General features: G+C 40.2%; 1 long non-coding RNA gene across 7 annotated transcripts; it reads right to left on the reverse strand.

Moving 5' to 3' along the window:
- Window positions 1-561: 561 nt before the first annotated feature.
- On the reverse strand, window positions 562-11,842 carry LOC125689600 (uncharacterized). 7 transcript variants are annotated; one of them, XR_007375357.1, is made up of 5 exons: window positions 11,222-11,739; window positions 9,609-9,778; window positions 9,442-9,515; window positions 7,269-7,373; window positions 562-2,026 (listed from the first exon to the last, which is right to left on the reverse strand). It is a non-coding gene; the product is annotated as an uncharacterized LOC125689600 (long non-coding RNA). The 7 variants fall into 7 exon arrangements; XR_007375356.1 differs by lacking the exons at window positions 562-2,026; window positions 11,222-11,739 and adding exons at window positions 2,840-4,881; window positions 11,750-11,842; XR_007375352.1 differs by lacking the exon at window positions 562-2,026 and adding an exon at window positions 2,840-4,881.
- Between the last annotated feature and the right edge of the window lie 201 nt (window positions 11,843-12,043).

The raw sequence follows: 12,043 nt of genomic DNA on the forward strand, positions 1-12,043 counted from the left end.
TGAGCTCACTGTATTTTCCCTGCTGAAGTACAGCTATTGAAAATAGAAAACATTAGTTCTAAATTACTTGATAATCTTTTTTTTTATTAATATACAAAAATATTACTTCTTCAATTGAAAGAGCAAAAATATAGTTGAACATTGGGGGATTTAAGTGAGCAAAACCACGTAGAAACAGAATGCATCCATTTATTTTGAATAGCTTAGTGGCCATATCGACTACATGCCCCTTCTCGTATTCCTTCAGGAAAACAAAGAGTAGAATTGCTTCCTGTTTCCACTGTGCACAAAGTCGTAGTGGCAAAGGGGAAAACAAGGTGAATTGCTGAAGGAATGTTGCAGTACATAGTCAAATAATATCTTCTGATTCTTATAGCAACTTTTCTGCTATTTTGATGGGCTGTAAATAATGGTATTCATTCAAGCGTTGACTAAACTGCATTAGCTACTGGGATTACTGCCTCAACATGTCATGCTTTTCACAGATGTCTTCCACATATTTTTGTATTACTTTACTACTTTTGCACTGCCAACTGTGACAGTTCAGGAACAAAGTCAAGAGTTGCTATGCCATTCCAACATGGCAGCAAAAAAAAAAGAATAATAAGACTTCCTGGCAGTAGGACAGACAAGCAGCCATAGTAACATCCAGAGATGTCCAAAGAGCGTGCAATATCCAAAGTAGATTCAAGTCCAGGAAAAATCCATCCTGCAAGATGATAATGCCAGAGACTTTGGGGTTTGTCTATCTCACAATTTTCAATGATAGTAATCCAAAGAAATGCAGCAGGAGTTTGTATTCTGCTCAGATCACCACAAGGAATGGCAGGAATATAGGAGCTAGTTTCTTTAACTGAAATAACTTTCCTATGAGCCAACTTGGATGTGCACAATAATCATGCCGCAGAACAAGCAGGGTTGGAAAAGCTTATTTGCTAGCAGGTAAGTCACTGCATTTTACATTTTGCGTAACTAGGTTAGGCATGGTTTTCTTATGGACCTTTGCAGCTACACTGTTCCATAAATACTTCATTTTTATCTTAAGAACTTGACACTAGAGATGATACTTGAGAGGAATCTCATCTCCAGTTGAGTAACTTAAGTACCAATGTCATTCTATAGGAACAGACACGCTCATAACATTCTGGCACATGCAGTTTAAAACACCTGCTGAGTTTCTTGGATTGATACAGAGAACAGCGTGTAGAAGAACAATTTTTCCATGATCATTAGCAGCCAGGAATATTTTCCCATGTAGAGTATTTTCACATAAGAGTAAGATCATGTGGTGATCTTAGCAGAATACAAATTCCGGCTGCATTTCTTTGGATTACTATCATATAGAGTAAGGTAACAGGAGGGAGTCCAAACCTCATAGATCTCAAAAGCGCTTTTGACAGTGACATCCTAGTGTTACATTCTGCCCTGGTATGTGAAGCTGCATCACATAAAATGACAAAATACAGCAGTTACCCTCACACTGATAACTCTGGGCTACACAGGCAGCTGCTGGCCTTTCCAGTCACAAACAATTCCTGAGGGGGTGCACCTTCAGTTTGCTGGGGTAACAGTCAAAACCCTGGAGAGAAAGCTGCCATTCAAGAGGCCTTAGACAAGCATTAAAACAGTGCCTTGTGTAGTTCAAGAAAAACAAATGCAGAATTCTGCAGCTGGGTCAGAATAACCTCATCTAACACCAGAAGGCTGGGTCTGACTGGCCACAGAGCTCAGCTGGAAGAGGCATGGGAGTCCTTGTAGACAAGATGAGCAGTGCCTCCGTGTGGTAATGAAGGTTGAGTGTACAAAAGGCTCCATTGGTAAGCGGTGCAATCATCAGGTCCAAAGAAGTGATTAGTACCCCTAGTCATTATTTGGAGGCAGCATCTAGAGCATTTTGTATAATGTGGGGCCTACCAGCTTAAGACAGGCTAATAAAGCAATGTAAATCCATGGATGGCTGCTGAGTTGCTTAAGGCCGTGGAGTACACGGTGCATCAGGCAAGTCAGGTAACAGAGTTTGTTCAAACTACAAGGGAAAAAGAAAACTAAAGTAAGACTAATTGCTGTCTGCAATTACCTAGTTGGAAATCTAGAGATTTTGCTCAAAAAGCGCACAAGAGAATAGGTGGTCACAGGTTGTGGCAAGGAAAATTCCACACCACAGCTAGACCAGGTTGCCCAGGGCCTGATTCAGTCTCACCTTGAAAGTCTCCACGGCAATTCTAAGTTTGCTAGCCATGACCTACATCCTGATGGCTTACATCACCTGATAATCTTCCCTTGACATAAGTAAACCATCTTCTTTGCTACAGAAATAGTTTTAATAACCTGGAAAGGTCTTCTGCATCTTGATATTTGCTTAAGGTGAGCATCTGTGTCACCCTACTGACATAGGTAAAGGGAAACAAGGCCTGGGATAGTTACTCAGATAAGGGACTTATTGAGCAAAACTTACAGTAGGAACCAGAGCACTCCTTCCAGGAATTTTCAGTTATGAAATGGCCCTTAGGAGCCATTACAGTCTGGTGTCACTTCAGAGCAACTACAGTTACTGCAGACCAGCTTAGCCTCAAGCTGTTTTAGATTATGTCCAGGAGCAACCGCTCACTTAGACCTACATCATTCTGCTTTTGATTGAGAAAACCAGGTGGAACTGAAGCACAAAAAACACAATGTCAAGTGCAGGGTCACTTATGCACAACACCATCAAATAAACGACAAAGATGAGATAAAGTCAAAGGATGTTTAGAATACTGAGGCCAACACCATAAAAAAAAATCCTACTGAAATAAAATATACAGTCATAAATTTAAAAAAAAAAAAAAAAAGCTCAATTAAGACTCTGGAAAAAAAAAATTGTTTTGTGGACATTGCCAGTATGCAATGCTGCTTAACTGTAGTAAGAAGACTTAACATAAATCACTATTTACAAAAAATACAAAAGAAAAATCACAATTTATGAGAAAATTCCTATGACATGTACAGTCAAGCCCAGTAACTGGAGTACAGAAAACAACTGATTTGTTGAATTTTACCTAAAAAGCCACAAAGACTTGGTGTGCTGGGTCTGGCCAGGATGGAGTTAACTTTCTTCATAGGAGCCCATCTGCTGCCATCCTTCCACCCAGCACATCCCAACACTGAGCAAGAAGTTGGGAGGGAGCACAGCTGCAAACCCTGACCTGAACTGGCCAAGGAGATATCTCATACCATGTAACCTCATTCTCCACAAAAAAAAACTGGGTTGGAGGAAGAAAAGGAGGAGGTGTTTCTGATTTCCATTGTGGCCACTGCTTGGAGACTGACTGGACATTGCTCTACTATTAGACATACTGAAACAACTGCAAAACTTAGTTCTGCACTTTTGTTTCAAATACAGTCATAAACTGAAGAAAAAAAAAAAAAAAGATTAATCCAAATGTTGTATTCCTTTTTATTTGTTTATTCTGTCCCACACTAGTTAAAACCATATGGCCAGTCAGTATTCAAAAGGCGCTATCTGTCTATTGGCAAAATTAAACTAATAAAAAATGCTTGTAGTTATCTACAATTTGAATATTTTGTACTGTACAATATATTTAACCCAAGGAAAAAAAAACAGATACTGCAGCTAGAAGAGGTACTTGTATACCTTATACCAGTAATACATTAAATTTGAATGTGGTGTACATACAAATATCTCCCAATCTGTAATAAATTTTGTAACATGAAGATTAAAATCCAATTAGATAGACTAAATTGTGTCCTAAAAAGTAAACTACTTAGAGGAGATTTTTCATTCACAGAAGTATATAGCAGTATCCATGTGAGCTATGTCACCAATGGAAAAACATTTCTTAACTCAGAAATCATTTTAAACTGAAGTAAATGAGAATAAACTACACAGGTCTAAAACGTGCTTTTTACATTAGTGGACAACTTCATTACAAATGGCTGGGACACAAACACACAAAAGCAGATTGGATGCAAAGCACATTTTTCCATTTGCTGTAAAAAGATTCACAGAGAATCTGTAGATTAGCACTCAAAACAAAGAGTTCCTTAACCTAAGCAACATCAGTTCTTGGTCAGAAATCCACTGCTATTTAGAGCAAAACAATTACTAACAAAAATAAATAAATGAAGGAAAAGAAACATGCTATTACTTCTGGGTTTTTTGTTTGTTTGTTTGTTTTTCCACTTGCCTTAGATAGTTACACTACATGGAGAAAAGAAGCTGAGCCAACATAGCAAAATTTAAGATAGAAGGCATTTGAATTGTTTAGTGAGGCTATAGTGCCCCCCAATGTCCACAAGCTATAGACAAGGTTGTTTACTGATTTGAGAGAAAGGGAAAACCAAACAAAACTACGAAATGCTTACTAATAATCATTCCTGTACATCATGCCTGACTTAGAAGTAAGATTGGTAAGTGTGGTAAATTTCAGAAAGGGCCAAATATTTCATATTTCTTTTGTCCCAGCTAGAATTCTCTGTAAAATGATACTAGCATAGCTCAGGTAGAGTCAGACAAGCTGTCAAAACCCATTTACCAGCATTGCCTATGTTCATTGTTGCTTTAGTTTCATCACCTTTTGAGCTCACAGAATTTGAATCTCTCAGCATGTTCCAAACACTGTAGGCACTTTAATGTGACACTATGAAAATCAGATCTCTTGCATGACAATCCATATTTCATCCATTGAATCTTGAATTCAACCCATGCTCAAAGGATTATTTATTTATTTTAAGAAAGACAGCCATCCATAACTATAAAGAATTCAGATGAGTTTATAGTTTTGGAAAAGTCTACCAGGAGATCATCAACGAGAGTTAAATGCATTCATCTCACTTGCGTTTTGAATTTTGCTCTATCCTCATAACTACCTTCATAAAAATCACCTGTAAAAGTAAATACAAGAAACTGCATATAACAAATCATATTTACACAAGCATCCAGATCATATGAAATAGTCTTGTTCTAAGATCTGTATTTCTAATATGATGATCTGATGAAGTTTTTCAAATAGAATCACAGAATCATACAATTGCTCAGGTTGGAAAAGAACTTAAAGATCATCAAGTCCAACCACAACCTAACCATCCTACCCGAACTCTAACAACCCTCTGCTAAATCATGTCCCTGAGCACCACATCCAAACAGTTTTTAAACACAGCCAGGGATGGTGACTCAACCACCTCCCTGGGCAGCCTATGCCAGTGCTTCACAACCCCTTCCATAAAGAATTGTTTCCTGATGTCCAACCTAAACTTACCCTGGTGCAATTTGAGGTCATTCCCCCTCATCCTGTCACCCATCACCAGTGAGAGGAGACCAAGTCCAATATTACTTCATTCATGCTTACTAGTCGTTCTGACAGCTAAGGATTTATTACTTTGTCTTTACCACAGATTCATAACTGAATCTTCTGTTCACTTAACATATAAAGAAGCTTCTTGATAGTCTCTTGATGTCCAGAATATACTCAGTATTTCTTAGTCAAGCATATTCTATTAAAAATAAATAAATCATTTTCATAAGTCCTGGATGTACCACCTTCGAGATCTTTCTGATGGAGGAAGAAAGCAATCAGAGCTGTTAGAGTACTTATCCAGTGTGCTGATTTTTAACTTTCAATACATAATACTCAGTGGATTTTTTAAATAAGGACAATTTGAAGTTTTAAATTCAATGAATCACAGAATGGCCTGGGTTGGAAGGGACCTCAAGGATCATGAAGCTCCAACCCCCCTGCCACATGCAGGGCCCCAACCTCCCCATTCAATACTAGACCAGGCTGCCCAGGGCCCCATCCAATATGGCCTTGAACACCTCCAGAGACGGGGCATCCACAACCCCTCTGGGCAGCCTGTTCCAGCACCTCACCACTATCTCTGTAAAGAGCTTCCCCCTGACATCCAACCTAAGTCTTCCCTCCTTCAGCTTAAAACCATTTCCCCTTGTCTTGCTGTTATCTACCCTATCAAAGAGTTGATTCTTGAAATATACTAACAGTTTTCTGTGATAGAATGCTTAAGATAGAATAAATTAGCCATTATGAATATGACTAAGTATATATTCTAAGTATGGCCATAGACATGCTACAAATGCTGGAAGAAGACCTTCCAGTAGTCCATTTCTTCATGACAAATGTTTGCTTCGTTACAATGACAGCAAAGAAATAGCCTATCTAATAGTGTATTCTTAGGAAAAAAATATATTAAAATGTTGGACTTGTCTAAGTGTAGACACACACAGTACTATGCCCACACGCTTTGAAAGATTATTACACAGAAAGATTAACTACAGATGCAATAAAGACATGTTTTTTCCAAGCATGCTTACTGTAAACTGTAGTGTAGTTGTACCTTGTTATCTACCCTTCTGCACCACTTAGTCAGTATGTGTTCAGTAAGCTCTTAAAAAAACAGAAAAATTAACTACTTATACTAACTTTGTTTGTTAGTATAAAGAACACTGATATTTGTCTGTTTTCTTGATTTTGTTCACATAAAAATCAAAATCTGGACTGCCTTTGAAGTGGTTGGGGGTATTTTCTAATGAAAAAACAAAGTTTGGATTAATGTCAGAAATTCATAGCAAGTACATGTCATACTAATATTGCAAGTGTTATTTTTAAAACCCTCTACCAAAGCCAAAAGCACAAGAAATCTGCATAATCCCTGCACAGCTCATTAGCACTGAGTCATACAAAGGATACATAATGATTTGGCAGCATATTGCCAGATGGTTTGCAATCAGATCAAGTAGTAATAGTTTGCTATCAGATCAAGTAAGTAACTTGGCTTCTTTTTCTTCATTAACATCCCTCCCAAATTGTCATTATATCCACTTTCATTTCTATTTTTTGAAATAACATTCAGTTCCTGAGTGGTTGACAGAAACTTTGGTGTTTTCAATCCACACTGACTCTTGGCTTTGCGATCTTTTTTACATTTCCAAAAGCATTTATTAATTGCATTTAGACACAAGAGAGCTTATGCAATCCATTTCTGTATTTACATAAAAACTGTTCAACACTTCACTCCTTCCCATTAGTGATGTGCAGCTGGTCACTACATGAAATTTGTTTTGCACCATAATCTGATCATCTTCTCTCTCACTCAAAACACTTATTGTGTCCAAGCAACAGGAAAATAAAAGATTATGAGGGCAATGCAAACAGACAATCACTCAAGTTAATGTATTTGAGATTCATGAATACTTAAGGCTTATTATTATTTGAATGCTTTTGAACCCAATTGTATAGCTTCAAGCATTCACTTACCACACTGTAGTAAGTTTGAAGTACAAAGCAAATAGTTTCATTGTTCTTTTTCCTGAAGTTTCCACGTTTTCCATTGTGACAATCCAGTTGAATAAGTGAAAATATCTACAAAAACATCTATATATATATATATAAATAAGACTGAAAAGTTTACAATAACCTTGGTACTATAACTTTTAATTTACCTTCTCCTTCATTGCATTCTTTAGGTTCACTGTTTTAAAATCCAAAGAGACATTAATGGTAGTTTCCCAGCAATCAAATGAAACATTTACAATCACTTCAGTTTTAAAGCATTCACATTGGTCTCAGAAGAAAGGCCTGCTCCATTTTAACCCAAGTTTTACTGAGGGGAGAAAGAAAAGATCACAGAAAGCCGTGTATTCTGACTATAAAGCTGTTCTTGTGTTAAAACCTCACCCAGAGCGTCAGGAAGATAAAGCATCACCCCCTTGGTTACACTGGGATTTGGATCCATGCTATGCTGAGTGTTCAAGTACGCTGAAACGTGGGCAGAGCCATGGAGTCACATGAATTTCCAGTGAAGTTTATTTACCTTACTCCAGAAGCTGCACATTTTGTTTGAATTGGATATTCCCCACACTAGGGATGCTCTGAGGAATGCAGCTCAGCTGTCAGCCTTGAGAAGGTAGTACCCATTGGTGGCTGTGCCTTAAGCTGATTACACTGTCACCTCAGTGACATATCTGCTTCATTCTTTCTTTCTCCAGCATAAGTATGTGGATCAAAGCATTAACAAAGATAATGCTACCAAACATTATCATGAATACTTCACATACAGAAGAGGCAAAAGGCCAAATGAAAACACTTAGCTATTTACAAGCATAATATGTTACTTATTGCTTCATATAGTTGAATTAATGTTTGGCATTTCCTAGTACAGAGTATATGATATAATAATATACATATATATTTCATGTTATAATGTAATATTGATATGAAAATGTATGTGCTTGCAAATCCCCATGGCATTTTACTTATTACTTTCATCTGTTCCACTCAAGTTGCAAAGTGTTTATGTACATGAAAGTGAATATCAAACACCATTAACACAGTGACATGAAAATAAATGTTAAAAAGAGCTGCAGCACAGCATTGTACAGGAAGGGAAACTACTGGATCTATGTCATACTTCTGGAGAACCACGACCTTATAGGAATACCAGCTTGTCTCTGGCAGAAGTAATGATCTCAAGTGACCTTTACCCTTTTAAAACTCAACTTTGCTCCGAAGAGGAAAAGAACCCTCATCTCATCAGGTTTGCATTAAAGGCCTTCTCTGAAGGACAGAGATTGAGATGGTGCAGATGCTCAGACTGACCAGCAAGTCCATTGAGTACTATCATAGGAGCCAAATGCTTGCAGATACAGCCATGGTAAAGCTGGGGCAGGCAGCCTCCAAATAGATTAGAATGAAATAGCATGGGCTGGAGGCAAGCTCAGCCCACAAACGGAAAGTGAAACAAACAAGAAATCCCTACAGAAATTATACAGATATACCTATTTACTTCTAGTGGAAAGTATAGATGTTGCCTGCCTGTGCTGGGACGGCCTTTCCTGTCTTGTTTTATTTAAGATATGAAGATTATGTACGGAACAGTACTGGGACAGTAAAGGCATTGCTCTTTGTACACCTCAGTTTTTTGGGCCCTTGGAAACACAGCAGAAATCCTAGGAACTCAACAGATTCCTGTGTTGTGTTCTGTGGCACTTTGGCCATCCACAGGGTCATTAGCTAGTCTTCTTTGAGTAATGCTTTACAATGGAAATATTCCTTGTATATACAGTAACGTCATTCTAACTACACAAGAAAGTTTACCAACATTAGGTCTTGTGTAACAGATGAAATCACCTTGTTCCCAAATCAGATTCTGTTTCGTAACACACATCAGTGCCTTTAGTTCTGGTAGATGCCACAATGCAGAACATCCAGCATGGAATACGAAAATAATTCTTTAAAGGCCTGATCAACTACTATTTTAAAACATTGTCTGCGCTGCTGATGAAGACCAGATTGTTTTTTTCCAAGTTAGAGTGTGGACATGTTTAAAGAAACCCTTAACTGTTACAGCCACAAGAGCACCTACACAACTGAGGAACAAAGGAAAATCCACAATACATACCACACTCACCAAGCCACTCACCTCACTTACCATAAGCCAAGCATCTACGTAGGTAAAACGAATGTTGATCAGCCTACCAAAATATTCTGTCTGTGCAAGGCATCCTTTAAAAGATGAAAACATTGGTCAGCAACTTCCATAGTCTGCTAGCGAGCTGCAAAACCTAGCACACTGCAAAAGCACAAGGGTTGACATACAGACAGAGTATCCATGTGTATGAGTCCGAGGTCTCACTGAACAATAATATCAACAGCAGGAGCTTTCTCTTCCAGCAGCATTATGATGCCAGTTTGCTTTGGAGGTACAACAGGGGACAACAGTAAAGCATGTTCCTCGTCCAGCCCACAGCCATTTAGCAAGTGCTGATCTAACAAAGAGAAGGCATAGCATTGGTTATTCTCAGTTCCTAAACTCACAAGCATTGCAACAAAAGTAAGCCCCGAAGAAAATTAACTACAGCATTATCCTCCCCTACCCCAGGGCAGTTAAAGTGTCCTTACATAACCCATACTATCTCTAGGTAGGAAGGGGAGACAATCACATAAGAAAAAGAAAGAACTAAGGTTTTGGTCACCTCTTACATCCCCCCCTACTTTCCCAGCACCACTCACCCTTCTATAGCAGCACAGATACCAAGACTGTGTCAATACACACTTCTGCTCCAGGCCAAGAAAAACTTCATTCTTTTACTGGCATCCCAACACACTGAAGCTGAAGCTCGCTTATTGCACCACACAGCACTGCGCTAAGCCATCGGATAGATAGATGGTGCCAGCAGAGCAACTTCCAAATTCACTGTTGAGTTTAACATTTTTCTCCCTTTAGAGACCAGCTGCAAATCTGGGCAAACAGTCAAGATTTCCGTATTTCTCTTCAAGGATAAACAATTTACAGCAAAGGATGAAAAAGCAAAAGGAATGTTTGGTATCTACTTTTTTCATCTATGGCGACGCTTAAACTAGTGGTTATGCTGTATGTTTATCATTCACCACAGCAGGATTTTCAAAACAATCACTCAAAATACTAGCACACAGCTTCTTGCCAGATAGGGCTGTGGCTGATGTACAGATGAATTATTAATAACATGACTGGATTTTCACCCAGCCCTAAAGAAGTACAATCCAGGATTCAAGAACATACAAATTCAAGGAATTAGTACATTTGTGAGGAAGACAGAAGTGTTTTCAGCATTTCCATGCCATCCAATAAAAAGTAGGTTATTTAAGCAAATGAAATACTTTGAAGAAATCTACCTTCTTGCTGAAAATAGCAAGTGCAGCAGCATCAGGAACAGGCACTAGGGGTTTGGCCATCCTGTCAGCTTATTCTGAAGTTAGAAATTACAGCCTCAGCTAACAGCCACAAAACAGCCCGAGGGGATTTTCAGCTCTCTACCTCCTCTGACAGAAGCATTATTTTTAGTGGACTAAAAAAAACTCACAAATAATACACTCAAGAAAGGCTGGGGCCTGACAGAAAACTGAGCGTTACTCCGTTAGGAAGCAAATCTTTAGCAGAGACAGGTTGCTACAGCACAGCAGAAAGGAAGCAGGGTCAAAACATCTCCTTCTCTGGAGATGTTCAAGACCTGCCTGGATGCCTACCTGTGCGACCTGCTGTAGGGAAACTGCTTTGGCAGGGGGGTTGGACTCAATGATCTCTGGAGGTCCCTTCCAACCCCTACGATTCTGTGATTCTGTGAAAATACTGCTTTCCCCTCCGACAGAGGAGGGCTGAGAACCCTGAATGCACCCACTTCTCCCTTTGGCACAGGGAGGTAAGGGAGGCACGCTGACAGCACACATCTCACCTGCATACCCACTGTGTTTCCACGGGCAATGCTGAAGGCTGGGACCCGCCCAGAACACACAGCCCAAGCTCGGCACATAGCAGACCTTCATCTGCAGTGGGACATGGCACTAGACAGATAAAACCCTCTTTTAAAAGGGCAAGCGATGCAGCACACACACACCTAACCTGCTCTGCCACTTTTGACTATTCCTGAGAGTTTTCTAACAGCAAGGAGGGGAAACACCTATCATTAGGCATCCCCAGCTGTACAAAAATAAGCTTCCCAGGTGAGCTACAACAAGGACTTTGTTTCAGCCAACCTCTTTTCTTCCCCTCTCCCACACATACAGGCTCAGCAAGGTACAGACCCCTCCGAGAGCCAAGCACAGGAACGCACCTAGTGATACCCTTAAAACCCCAGCGGACCGCCGAACGAGGGATAGCCCTCCCCCCGCCAGTCCGAGCCAGCCCAATGCTCGCGCCCCCCACAGCACAACAGCGCCTCAGCGCCCACGCGAGCAGCAACAAACGCTCTCCTCTCACGCACCCAACAGCCATTAACCGCCGCGCCCAACAGCCGCGAAACGCGCCCAGCCCGCGCTCCCTATCGCCCGCCTCTCACATCTGGCCACGCCCCTTCCGCGTGGCCACGCCCCTTTCCCGCCTCCTCCCCTCGTTCTCCTTTCTGAGTCGGTGGCGTCGGCAGTCGCTATGAGAACAGCTGACGTCACGGGGCCCCGGCGCCGCTGATTGGTCGGAATTGTTCGAGAATGCCGCCGAAGGCGGAAGCGGAAGCCGCACGTGGAGCCGGTGAGTGGTTGCCGCAGTTTCTGGAAACTTC

The sequence above is a fragment of the Lagopus muta genome, chromosome 1 (assembly GCF_023343835.1).
Source record: "Lagopus muta isolate bLagMut1 chromosome 1, bLagMut1 primary, whole genome shotgun sequence".
NCBI classification, from domain to species: domain Eukaryota; kingdom Metazoa; phylum Chordata; class Aves; order Galliformes; family Phasianidae; genus Lagopus; species Lagopus muta.